The sequence below is a fragment of the Aotus nancymaae genome, unplaced genomic scaffold, assembly GCF_030222135.1.
Source record: "Aotus nancymaae isolate 86718 unplaced genomic scaffold, 86718_ANA_hifiasm-v0.15.2.pri h1tg000057l, whole genome shotgun sequence".
In the NCBI taxonomy this organism is placed as follows: Eukaryota; Metazoa; Chordata; class Mammalia; order Primates; family Aotidae; genus Aotus; species Aotus nancymaae.
The window spans coordinates 10,617,549-10,627,017 of record NW_026988471.1 but is presented as its reverse complement, the minus strand read 5'-3'; positions in this window follow the sequence as shown (position 1 = coordinate 10,627,017).

Below are 9,469 nucleotides of genomic sequence, written 5' to 3'. Positions count from 1 at the left end.
TTCGGCAAAGAAAACATGAGAAGACTCAGTAGTGAGGAAAAGCTTTTGAGGCATTGAGTGAATATTAGTGTGACTGGAGCAGAGAGAGCGCAATGATGCACCAAGTAGTCCATGATAAGGTGGTGGTCAGGGGCTCCTGAGTGTTCAGAAACAGATCCAACCCTCCAGCCACCCGCAGTGTGATGGGGAGGCCGCCAGGCAGGCAAGCGGCCAGTTTACAGGGAAAATACTAACACGGAGTATAAAACACAGCACACAACAGATTTCAATCAGAGGACGAGTGAGGTCAGATCTGTGCTTTGAGACGATTTCTCTGGTGATGTGAGGTCAACAGCTACAAAAATAAAAATAAAAAAGAAGAAGAAGAAAAAAGCAGTTCTTTAATTTGACAGTGACAGTGGAGAGCCAGTTGAAGGTAGAGAGACCAAAGACAGGGAGATGAATTAGGAAGCAGCTATAATAGTCCAGGAACAATGATGAGGAGAACAGTAGTGGGCAGCAGGAATTGAGGGCGAGGAGGAGGCTGAAATGCTTTTTGGAGGCATAGCTGACAAGCCCCCGTGCCCACCCCCTCGCTTCCCTTTGTCGCCCTCTCATTGGAGTTCACTGAGGCGGACAGCAATCGCTCATCTTTCCCACCACTCTTTGTGGACAGGCTGTCATGGGGATTTGCTGTTGTGGGTGTATTTGACTACAGGCTTACCTTTTTGTTCCCTTTCCAAAGCAGGAGGCAGATACTGTTGCTATGTGCGGAGACTGAATCCATGTGCTAGGACCAATGAAAGCCTCCATGGGCTACCATCTTGGGAGCTCTCTGGATAGCCTGTCAATTTCCGAACAAAACCTCAGGACAAAGCATTCACTGTACCCCTCCTTATTCCATTTGATGTCATTTTAGAAGCATTGTTAGTCACTGGGGTAGAGAGCTTCAAGAGTCGATTAGAAATGGCCCCTGTGAAACTGTGAAGCTTTCGTTACCATTGAAGATGGATTTTGCACTAGGGACTTGACACCTATTATCTCTCATACAGCAGAATTGCATGTATGTCTGCCCTCAGTTTACAAATACAGACACTGAGAGTCGTAAAGGTGAGGTTACCTGCCATGAGGGGTAATTGGAGTTGGTGCTGGACACACTCCAGCCTGGACTCATCTACGCATTCCAGTCCACCCTCCTCTTTCTGCATCCTTTCATCTCTTCCACATTCCTGTCCGGCCAAGCGTGTTTGTTCTGGGCCCTCCATCTCACCTTCCTAAAAGGTGGACTCATCTGGGAAGAATAAGACAGGCATTCAAGCAGCAGCTCTGATAGGGACCGTCTGATGGAAATTAAGCAAGTCATTTGACTGCTATTCTCAGTTTCCTCCCAATACGCTTTGGATTTGTGTCTCTTTCCAAATCATATGTCGAATTGTAATCCCCAGCGTTAGAGGTGGAGTCTTGGGGAGGTGATTGGATCATTGAGGTTGATTTCTCATGGATAGTTTAGCACCATCCCCTTGGGTCATTGACGAGAGTAAAGGGAGAGTGTAGAACTGGAGATTGGGAGACATAGCAGGCAGTCAGCACATTTGTGTAGAGTGAACAAATGGCAAACAGTAGAGGGGCTGACTTGGGAAACGCAATAAGATTTTCATGCTATTCTCATGACAGAGTGTGTTCTCAGGAGATCTGGTTGTTTAAAAGTGTGGAGCACCTTGGCCGGGCATGGTGGCTTATGCCTATAATCCCAGCACTTTGGGAGGCCGAGGCGGGCAGATCATGAGGTCAAGAGATCGAGACAATCCTGGCCAACATGGTGAAACCCCATCTCTACTAAAAATACAAAAATTAGCTGGGCATGGTGGCACACGCCTGTAGTCCCAGCTACTTGGGAGGCTGAAGCAGGAGAACTGCTTGAACCCAGGAGATGGAGGTTGCAGTGAGCCAAGATCATGCCATTGCACTCCAGCCTGGCACCTGGCAACGGAACAAGACTCTGTCTCAAAAGAAAAAAAAGTGTGGAGCACCTTGCCCCTCACTCACTCTCTTCCTCCTGCTCTGGCCATGTGATATGCCTAATTCCCCTTACCTTCTGCCATGATTGTAAGTCTTCTGAGATCTCCCCAGAAGCCAAGCAGATGCCGGCACCATGCTTCCTGTACAGCCTATGCATCCATGAGCCAATCAAAACTCTTTTCTTTATAAGTTACCCAGTCTCTGATATTTCTTTATAGCACTGTGAAAACAGACTAATACATCTCCCCTTTACAATAAGAGGGTTTACTCAACACCTCTTCCTGCTCTAAGGTTCTAGGACCCAGACTATTTTATATTACAGAAAACTGATGGGGAACAATCCTTGCTGTCACTCTTTCTCCTCTGCCATGCTTCACAAGTGCCTTTCCCTACTCCAGTTATCATGGGAGGATATGTACTTAGAGATCCTGTGAGATAGCCATGGACAGGCACAGATAATCTCCCAGGAGGCCCCACAATCTTGTTGCGTTTCCCAAGTCAGTCTCCTGTACTGTTCCCCATCCATCTGCCCATCCGTAAATATGTACTGAGCACCTGCTGTCTCCAAAATCTCCAATTCTACCCTCTCCCCTTCCTCTTAGCCAATGACCTTAGCTCCTGCCTCACAGAATAAGAACTTCCTCAACTTCCTGCCAAAATACCTTACAAATTTACCTACAACTGTCCTTACACTTTTCTCCACTCCTCCAATCACTTGGGAGGTGAGATCCTTTCTCTCATCTCCCATCCCCTCCTCCATTCACTCTCTGCATCTCATCCCTGTCAGCATTCCCCAACTGTTGGGATTACAGGCGTGAGCCACCGCACCCAGCCTAGTTTTTAAAATCTGGGTGTTCCTCTGGGTTCCATCCTTTGGCTTTGCCCTACCTGGCTTCACTCACGCTCCCTGAATGATCCTTGACTAAACTTCAAGCACCAAAATTTCCATCTCAGGCCAAGTCTTCCCTTGAATCCAATCAGCCTCCAAACTCTGTTCTTTCTACCTCTACCTTCCCTGTCTTGAGTCTATTCCCTCTCCGTTTTCACTAGCCCCAACACAGTTTGGCTATTTGTTGGGTAACTATAGCAGCATCCTAACCATTCTTCTTGCCTCCAGTTTGACTCCTCTTCCTATATTCTCTGTACCATCACCCCATCCACCTTTAACTATCGGAACAGTCTGTAAGATCTAAGAATGCTATGCTGGAGCAAGCGGTAGAGCAAGAGAGTTGGGACATCTAGCAACTATTAGGTTACAGTGATGCTATGGTTTGAATGTGCCCCCCAGAATTCATGTGTTGGAAACTTAATCTCCAATGCAACAGTGTTGGGAGGTGGGGCCCAATGGGAGATGTTCACGTGATGAAGCAGTGAGTGTGATGATGCAGCAAGAAGGCCCTCACCAGATGCCAGCCTCTTGATCTCAGACTTTGCCGCCTCCAGATTGTGAGCCAGTTTATTTTGTTATAGCAGCACAAAATGACTGACACAAGTGGTGCCCTTTGATATTTGTTCTAAGCCCTCAATCCCAAAACACTGCATTAGTAAAGTTAACTTGGCTACAATTTAGCCAAGTATCAATTTAGGGGTATCAGAAGAGGGGGCAGGGGTCAGTTTCCTTATCTAGAAAATAAATAGTTGGACTGGGCCAGTGCCTTGCAGAGTATACCCAAATCTTCAGTTTCTGATTCAGTGGGTCTGCATAGGACTAGAGAATTTGCATTTTTAATGAGCTTGCAGGTGACGGCAATGCTCAGGTCCACAGACCACGATTAGAATATCTAACTGGTGTCTTAGTCTGTTCAGGCTGCTATAACAGAACACTTAAACTGAGTGGGCTTATAAACAACAGAAACTCACAGTTCTGGAGGCTGGGAAGTCCAAAATCAAGGCACTGGCAGATTCAGCTTCTAGTGAGGGTCCACTTTGCTTCCTGGTTCATAGATAATATGATGGTTAATATTGAGTGTCAACTTAATTGGATTGAAGGATGCAAAGTATTGTTCCTGGGTGTGTGTGTCAGGGTGTTGCCAAAGGAGATTAACATGTGAGTCAGTGGCTGGGAAAGGCAGACCCACCCTCAATCTGGGTGGGCACCATCTAATCAGCTGCCAGTGCAACCAGAATAAAATGCAGGCAGAAGAACATGGAAAGACTAGACTTGGCTGAGTGTTCTGGCCTCCATCTTTCTCCCATGCTGGATGCTTCTAGTCCTCGAGCATCGGACTCCAATTTCTCCAGCTTTGGGACTCTTGGACCTTCAACCACAGACTGAAGGCTACACTGTCAGCTTCCCTATTTTTGAGGTTTTGGGACTTGGACTGGCTTCCTTGCTCCTCAGCTTGCAGACGGCCTGTTGTGGGGCTTCACCTTGTGATCGTGTGAGTCAACACTCTTTAATAAACTCCCCTTCATATATACATCAATCCTATTAGTTCTGTCTTTCTGGAAAGCCCTGACTAATACAGTGGTCATTATAAACCAAAAAGTATCTGAGACAGGTCTCAATCAATTTAGAAGTTTATTTTGCCAAGGTTAAAGACAATGCCCAAGAGACAGGTCTATACCTTTCTCCAAAGATGATTTTGAGGGCTTTGATATTTAAAGGGGAAAGGGCAGATATTGGGAAAAGAGGAAGAAATTTTTAAAAGGTGTTGATAGAGAAGAGCTAAGCAGTTTCATTCTTTTGGGCCTTTGATCAGCCATTCACATAGAAGAGGCAGGTAGAGGAATAATCACTTATGCATTCACCTAGCTCAGTGAATCTGCACTTTTACATGAGATAAAATAAACATAGGGCAGAGGAAGCCATCAGCTATGCATTTGTCTCAGGTGAGCAGAGGGGTGACTGAATTCTGTTCGTCTCATACCTGTGAAGATAAGCTGTCAATCTACATTGTCCAGGTGAAATTCAACAGAACTGTTTTAGGGTAAGTATCTTGGGGCCCACAAGGAATTTCCTAGTGGGAAATGTAGAGGAAGCATGTAGCTTTTTATCATTGTAGTTATCTTATTCAGGAACAGAATGGGAGGCAGGTTTGCATGATGCGGTTCTCAGCTTGGCTTTTCCCTTTGGCTTAGGCACCAATCCCACTGGTAGGCGATCTTTCCTCATGACCTAATCACCTCCCAAAGGCCCCACCTCCAAATATTATCACATTGGAGATTAGATTTCAATGTATGAATTTGAGGGAACACAAACATTCTGACCATAGCAACTGGACTCAGTGATATCTACAATTTTAGTTTCTTTGCCTGTGCTATCCAATATGGTAGTCGCCAGTTATGTGGCTATTTAACTTACAAATTAAATTAAATTAAAATTCATTTCCTCAGACACACCAGCCATATTTTCAAGTGCCAATGGCCACATGGGGCAGTGGCCGCCATGTGGGACAATACAGAACATTCCCATCATCACAGAAAGCCCTCGTGGATACAGTCATTTCCTCACGGACCTCTGGAGAGGATATTTTCAAGTAGAAGGGAATTAAAATGTCCTCTGACAGGTGAGGCCTGTCAGCCTTGCTCAAGCACACCTGTGTGCTTGGCCTACATTTCATCCCTAATTTTAGAAATAAGCCCTGGAATTACAGCCTTCAGCCCTAAGACCACGGTGGACAATGTAACGGCTAAAGTCCTGGTATTCGAGTCCCCGTGCAACTGGAACAAACTTCTCTGAGCCTCCATACACTCTTCTACAAAGTATTCTTTTTCTTTTTTTTTTTTTTTTTTTGAAACAGGGTCTTGCTCTGTTGCCCAGGCTGGAGTGCAGTGGCACAATCTCGGCTCACTGCAACCTCTACCTCCCGGGTTCAAGTGATTCTCCTGCCTCAGCCTCCTGAGTAGCTGGGATTAAGGTGGGCGCCAACACGCCTGGCTAATTTTCATATTTTTAGTAGAGACAGGTCAGGCTGGTCTCAAACTCCTGACCTCAAGTGTTCCTCCTGCCTCAGCCTCCCAAAGTGCTGGGACTACAGGCATGAGCCACCACACCTGGCCTTCTATAGAGTATTCTTGAAATAGCTACCTCACAGGGAGATGTGTGAAAAAGCACCTGTAGTTTACAGTTCATCCCGTTATTGTTTTTTCTTCCTCTGCTGTGCTGCTATTATGTGCTAGACATACTCTAATTTAGTACTTATGCTTTCTGATTATGAGTCTCCACCAGGCTGGAACACAAGGTAAGGCCCCATGAGATTCAGTCCTCCCCTCAACACCTACCCTACTGCTCGGCACATGAGAGATGCTCATAAAAAAGTGGAAAAGGCCAGGCCTGGTGACTCAGGCCTGTAATCCAAGCATTTTGGGAGGCCGAGGCAGGTGAATTACCTGAGATTGGGAGTTTAAGACCAGCCTGGCCAACATGGCAAAACCCCATCTCTACTAAAAATACAAAATTAGTTGGGTGTGATGGTGCAAGCCTGTTATCCCAGCTACTCAGGAGGCTTTGGCCGGAGAATCGTTTGAACCCAGGAGGCAGAGTGTTGTTGGCCGTGAGATCGGCACTTCTGCCAAGGATCTCTTGACCAGCAAGAGGGTCCTAATACCTGGAAGAGAGAGTGCGCGGAAGAGAAGAGAGAGAGAGAAATGGGTCTGGAGGGCTGATAAGAGATATGCTCAGATCAGCGATTTATTCTTTGTGCACATGTTCTTATATATGATTTTACATACAGTGACTGACGTCAGTCTTCTTACAGAATCATTATCAGGGGGAAAGAATAGAAAGTTACAAAGTAACCAAGGAAGGGGACAACATACAAGTTTACCTAAAGGTCACAAAAGATTCTTATCCTTTTATCCATTGTTACAGAAAATGACGTTAAGACAGGTGGGCAAGCAATAAATCAGGAGGGGAACAATTTTGTAGTGATTCAGTGAATGATCTCAATGTTTCTGTGGCTACGGGTAAATAGAGTCATAGAACTAGCCCAGAACATTGACTTCAGGAGAAACACAATAATCTGGCATTACTTCAGTCATGCCTTAGAAGCAGTGAACTGAGAGTGACTCTCTGCAAGCTTAACATTTCCCACGTCTTCCTGTAGCCACCTCACTCGACTGCACCCAGTGGAGAGAGACGTGTCTAGGCTCAAACCCCGTCATGGCGGAGACACGGAGGGGCCTCTACGCTGGTGGGGGATCCCCACAGCAGAGGTTGCAGTGAGCTGAGATTATGCCATTGCACTCCAGCCTGGGAAACAAGAGCGAAACTCCGTCTTAAAAAAAAAAAAAGTGCAAAAGATTATGTCTTGGGGAAAAGCCAGGTCACAGGTGCAGTAAGTGTGAGGATTGTGCCATTTCCCCGACTCTCCCCAGCTCTGTGCTCATGCTCTTTCTTTAGCCTGGAGCACCTGCTACCCCCGTCCTGACCCACACCCCACCTTTACTTGCCCAATCCCATCTCTAGCTGTAGAGAATCTAGTCGTCCTTCAAGAATCTTCCCAAAGATCTGAATGCCAAATGAATTAATCAGTTGTGGAGTCAAAAAGCCTACCTCTACCACTGCCTACCTAGGACCTTGAGTAAATTTTTGTAATTCTGCTTATCTTAATTTTGCTGATCTGTAAATTGGACAGAAAAATATCTATCTTTCAGTTTTGATATGAGATTTACATAAGCAATAGTATGAGGAATGCCAAACACATAGCACATGCTGAATAAATGCCTTAAAAATGGCCATTTCTAACAGCTCTGGGAAATTCTCCATTCCTCAACAGTACGCCATCTCCTCAAGACCTCTGCTAGGTTATTTTTTTTCTCATCATTTATTTAGCAAATATTAACTGAGCATGTTTTATTTGCCACTGCTGTGCTGGATGATAGAGATACAAAGATTAGAAGCCAGGCATGGTGGCTCTTGCCTATAACTCCAGCACCTTGGGAGGCTGAGGCAGGAGGGTCGCTTAAGGTAGGCAGTTAAAAAGAAAAAAAAAATTAGCTAGGCATGGTGGCATGCACCTGTACTCTCAGCTACTTGGGAGGCTTAGCTGGGAGAACACTTGAGGCCAAGAATTTGACCCTACAGTGAATTATGATCATGTCACTGCCCTCTAGCCTGGTTGAAAGAAAAAAAAAAAAAGATTAGAGAAGCCTCTGACCTCATAGTCTAGTGGGGAGCCCACTTCCTTGGGAATTATTCCCTGCCTCACCTTGCCCACTTCAGACTGGTTAAAAACCCCCAGTCTAACCAATTGTTTCCCTCCAACCCTGTACATACCATGGTGTGTTGTCTTTTTATTTCAAACACGTGCTGGTCTCTGTTCCAATCACAGCAACCTGTATCCATTAATCCATTTAATCCTCACAACAATCTTATCAAGTAAGTATCGTCATTATTTGCCTTTTCCAGACAAGGAGACTGAGGCACAGACAGATTAAGTAACTGACTAATAAGGTCTTCTAGTTTATAAGTAGAAGCAGCCAGGATTTGAAAACACACCTTCTAGCTCCAGCTTAATTAACATGCTCTGTTTACTTATCTGTCCCCACTGAAATTGGAAGTTGAACCCATGGCATATTCAAATGAGTAAGTATCTCCAGTGCCCACCCCATTACCTGACACAATAGGTCAACAATAACTCATTCATCAAACAGGAGGAAAGGAGGAAGGAAGGAAGGGAGGGAGGGAGGGAGGATAGAAGTAAAACAATTCCACAGAGGTTTGGTCACCCACATTTACTAAGCATCAGCACTGACCAGCCTGTGACACGAATAAATGAAGCCTGGGTGTGGTGGCTCATGCCTAAAATCCCAGCGCTTGGGAGACCAAGGTGAGAGGATGGCTTGAGCCCCAGAGTTCAAGACAAGCCCGGGCATATACTGAGACCTTTTCTCTACTAAAATTAAAATTAAAAATTAGGCGCAGGCTGGGCGCGGTGGCTCATGCCTGTAATCCCAGCACTTTGGGAGGCAGAGGCAGAAGGATCACCTAAGGTCAGGAGTTTAAGACCAGCCTGACCAACATGGAGAAACTCCATCTCTACTAAAACTACAAAATTAGCTGGGCGTGGTGGCGCATGCCTGTAATCCCAGCTACTTGGGAGGCTTAGGCAAGAGAATCGCTTGAACCCAGGAGGCGGAAGTTGCTCTGAGTTGAGATCACACCATTGCACTCCAGCCTGGGTGACAAAAGCAAAACTCCACCTCAAAAAAAAAAAAAAAAAAGAAAAGAAAAAAGAAAAGAAAAGAAAGAAAGAAAGAAAAAAAATTAGCTGGGTGCAGTGGAGCGTGCCTGTAGTCCCAGCTACTCTGGAGGCTGAAGAGGGAGGATCGCTTGAGCCTGGGGATTCGAGGCTGCAGTGAGCTGTGACCACACCACTACACTCCAGCCTGGGAGACAAAAAAAATAATAATTTTTTAAAAAAGAGACTAAATGAACATCTGTGCAGCTCAGAACTTTCAGTTAGCGTCGAGAATTCCAGGCGGGCGCTGCATTTTCCCCGGCTGCCTCTTTCTAGTCTCTCACCCC